The 3,826-nt window shown below is 32.6% G+C and overlaps 1 protein-coding gene across 1 annotated transcript in view; it reads left to right on the forward strand.

Moving 5' to 3' along the window:
• The window catches only part of RYa-R (RYamide receptor), a 707,678-nt gene that overhangs the window by 516,862 nt on the left and 186,990 nt on the right, over positions 1 to 3,826 (forward strand). The window lies entirely within an intron of this gene.

The raw sequence follows: 3,826 nt of genomic DNA on the forward strand, positions 1-3,826 counted from the left end.
GCCATCTTCTTTTCAGACGCCTAGGAGGATTATTGGGAAAGAGGTCATGGGTTTACGTCGAAGGGTAAAAAAAAAACCTTAAATAGTATTTAATAAAACTTATTTTTTCATAATTTTCCCCTTCTGAAGATAATTTTTTATTTCGAAAATAACCGGGGAAATACTAAAATCTACACAATACATTTAAAGAATTAGAACCAATATGGTTCGACCAGATGACAACATCTATCGGTTGGTGTCAAAATAACACATAAAATTGATAGACATAATTAAAATGTAAATATTACAGTGTAGACTATTAGGGCGTTGTGGAGGCTATACAATTTTTAAGATAGATAAGTGCAATATGAATTGGTCTAAAGTGATACAATTTTTTTTAAATATTTATTTATTGCTATTTAAAACTGTACATTATAATACATTTAGTAAATCTGATCTAAGTTAAATTGGAGTGTCACAGGCGTGTAGAGAAACTACCCATTAGTAGCACTCTAATGACATTTTACATTAGCTGGTCTCGTGGCCATCTTCTTTTCAGGCGCCTCGGAGGGTTGTCAGGAATGGAAAAGGATGCAAGATTAGAAACTAGGGGGTTTGAGTGGTTAGAGAGTTTATAATGGAAGGGGTGATATCTGGTTCGGGCTAGATCGGTTACATAGGGGAACATTAAGGTCTTTATGTATGATTTTATTTGTGACAAAGTAAGGAGCATTGAGGATTTTACGAAGGATTTTGGATTGTAAGGATTGAATAGGAGAGGAATTCGAAGGTTTAGTGGAGCCCCAAAGCTCAACTCCATATGTCCAGATTGGCCTTATTACAGTCATGTAGATTAGTCTTTTGTAATGTGTTGGAAGTTTAGACAGTTTTATTTATGATGTTGTCATATGCATAGAAAGTAGAATTGGTTTAATATTAGTACTATATTAAAACAATTCGAAACGACTGACCTATGAAAGTGTGGTGAAAGACTTTTTAGGAGTAAATGAAAGTTAAATATTCTTTTTTAGCATTGGTTTTTTTTTTTAACCAATCTATTATATCTTTCAGCTTGAAATTTTTATAAAACCGATACAAATATGTTTTTAAAAGAGGCAACTTACTTAAAAATTCAAAAAACCTGCTTTTGTGGTAATTATTAATAATAATAATATTATTCCTTATTTATTCTCGGTCTATTCCCTTTAAAATAATATAGTAATAATAACACCAATTTAGTTAGTACCTTAAAATATTAATGAATATAAATGTAACTTTTATTTTTTTTTTAATAATTTCTTTATTGATATTTACAACTGTATACACATATATACAACAAGTAAATTTGCTGTAGGTGACATAGTGACATGATAAAAACATGTGGAGAATCTACCCACTGATAGAACTCCAATAACATTTCTAGAGGAGAAGATCTCGAGGCCATCTTCTTTTCAGACGCCTAGGAGGATTATTAGGTAATGAAGGAGAAGCCAGGTTAGAAACAAGTGGATTTGGGTGGTTGAGAAGTTTATTATGGAAGGAACGGTATCTGGTTCTGGCCAAATCGGCAACATATGGAATATTGAGGTCCTGATGGATGACTTGATTTGTGACAAAGTAAGGAGCATTAAGGATTTTACGAAGGATTTTAGACTGTAAGGATTGGATTCTGGAGGAATTTGATGGTTTAGTGGGCAACAAAATGTAAACACAAGTTGTAAAAAATAGGCGAGTTCTATCAAAGTTAAATGAATAATAAATGTATATACGATATGATTTCTGAACAGTATGGGCGCAGTAAAATGAAATAATATTTGAAAGTGCATTATTTGTTCTTCGGATTAATAAGTAAGAAGACCTAGTTTTCCAGGGAAATAAAAACAAAAAGTTTCAAACTATTATTTGGAATTAATTATATTTTGGGGTCACTTAACGATTTTATTGCCCCACAAATATCGCTATAGTGATCTGCAAAATTTTAGACATTCCCATTATCTTAGACCAATGACAAAATAGTGTCATGTGGATAGTACCAATCTATTTTACGCAAAAAATAAATGAAAAAAAATAAAGTGTATTAAAGAATTACTTATAATTTGATCGCACCATTTACAAATTTCGTCTGTTTTAATAATAAATATAACTAATATTACTTTGATATAATTTTATCCCAAACATATTATAACCGCAAATTTGACTTATCCTTAGTTATATGTTTATCGTTTATAGTTGCCCACGCTCAGAGGAGAAGGGGGTGAGTTAAAGGAAAATATAATCAAAGGGAAAAAAAGGACATGCTGAAGAAACATCATAGCACTATATCCCAACTTCTAGTGTTAATGACCGTCCACTGAAGTAGAACACTATAATTTTGAAAAACAAAACACATACGATGACATTTCTCATATTCTGGTTCAAACAGTAAAGACAGGGGGCTTTTAAACTATTACCACTTCACATTGGACAATCGTAACGTGTTCCAAAATCAAACTGTCACTTTCACAAAACCAAAACCCACTCGTCTGAACATACGTGTTCCAAAATCAAACTGTCGCCTCCTCAAAAAAAAAACGAAACACACTCATCTAAAACATATCGCTCGTGTTTTGTTTTCACCATGACAACGGCATTTACCAACTCCATAAAGTGGACAATATCCACCACACTGGATAGTGGAGATGAGATGTTAAGAATAGAAACTGGTGATCAATAAACTTTTAATTCATTATTTTATTTCCAGATGTTTTGCGCTTGTCAACTAGTCTGAACACTGCCCAAACCTTTTTAAAAATAACGTTCATTGCACATCAATAAAGTTAGGTAAGTTTGTGCCACGTGCAATACCATACAAGTTCAAGCTATTTTCTTTTTAATTTCCGACATACGGAGTGATTATCTCTACTGGTAACCAACCAATTCTAACCGTAGGGGGTAACTTTTTCATTCCATTGGACCGCTATGAAATATAAGTCAACCCTCAGCCCGGATTCAAACGGGGGATGCTGAAGTTACGAGATATTAAGCTGATACCCAAACTCCCTCGGCTACAAACAGCTTCTGAATAATAAGATTGAGAAAGATGTAACAAAATAATAAAGTAGTCAATTTGGTATCAAATTAATTTAATGAAGCATGTAAGAAGCGCTAACAGTACACCACTTATCTTTTAAGATATCCTCTTGTAATAAAATAAACTTTTTTTTTGGTGCGGGAGCAGTGGGGTGAGCATTATAATAAAATAACCATAACCTTTTCCGGGCGGTTGGGCTTAGATTTTAAACCTACCATAGCCTCCAGATTTTTAATTTTTTTTTATAAGAAGAGAAAGCAATAAGCATTAAACAATAATGGTGATATGGCTACACATGTATTTTGAAATTTAGGATACTCGGAAATTTCTAGCAAATCTTTAATCAATACATGAATGACGTGCCGGAGGAGCGTTTCCAATTTAAGTTAGATTGAAGTCACTAAGCACCAAGTCCGCTAATGAGCGGTTTGCAGGAGATTAATATATAAGTTGTTGATATTAAAGTCACTTGTAGCTACTTAGGTAAAGAAGAGTTGGAAATATGTCAAGTCAGTTATGACTCGTTCATAACTCTTCTGCATTTTATCCAATTCCTACGTTAATACAAAACTTGGAAAGCTTAACGTCTCGTCTTTTGACTTACATAAACAATATATTTTCCGATTTTTTTCGGAAATTCGTATTAAGGGGTTTCTCCAGGTGCTAAAAACTAATATGAGGAGAAGATGATTGGAGGGTGCGGGTTAAATTATTTTTTTTATTTTATTTTTTTTGGAATGATTGATAGATTTATTTATTGATAGATATTACAATCTG

Source organism: Halyomorpha halys, unplaced genomic scaffold (assembly GCF_000696795.3).
Source record: "Halyomorpha halys isolate HHAL.00 unplaced genomic scaffold, Hhal_1.1 Scaffold12.1, whole genome shotgun sequence".
NCBI classification, from domain to species: domain Eukaryota; kingdom Metazoa; phylum Arthropoda; class Insecta; order Hemiptera; family Pentatomidae; genus Halyomorpha; species Halyomorpha halys.